This window comes from Penaeus monodon, chromosome 29 (genome assembly GCF_015228065.2).
Source record: "Penaeus monodon isolate SGIC_2016 chromosome 29, NSTDA_Pmon_1, whole genome shotgun sequence".
Taxonomy (NCBI): Eukaryota; Metazoa; Arthropoda; class Malacostraca; order Decapoda; family Penaeidae; genus Penaeus; species Penaeus monodon.
Genome location: NC_051414.1, coordinates 7,413,451 through 7,414,026, shown reverse-complemented (window position 1 = coordinate 7,414,026; position 576 = coordinate 7,413,451).

The window sequence follows — 576 nt, the reverse complement described above, 5'->3', positions numbered from 1 at the left end:
GAAAAAATGGAAAAAGAGAAAGTGAGAATAACGCTTAGGATAGAAAGAAAAAACATAGAATATCAAACAGAGACAAAGAAAAAAAATCCAAAACAAACACATATATCTATCAATTACCCCTAAACAAACAAAAAAAGATAAACAGACAGGAAATACTCAAAAAAATATATAAAAAACAAGATTGACAGAAAAAAAAAACTAAAGAAAAAATATAACAAACTATAAAAAAACGACAAAAACAAGGGACAGAAACCAGGGGCGTTTTCGAGGAAGCGAAAGGCTTAAAGCCGAGGACCCAGGTGGCCACACGAAGCCGCTGCTGTTTAACAAATGCCACGAAAGTTCCCTGGGCAGAGAAGCGACCCAAGGGAGACACCGGGTTGAAAAGAGAAGAAGGGAGGAGGACAAAAAAAAATAGAATTAGAATGAGAGCTGATGAGATTACAAGGAAAAAAAATAGAATGGGAGTTATTATAATTAGAAGAATCAAAATCGGAAGAATTCGATTTAGTTATTAGAAATAGAAAAAAAATCTGAATCAGAGTTATGAGAATTAGAACTGGAACCGGAAGCATC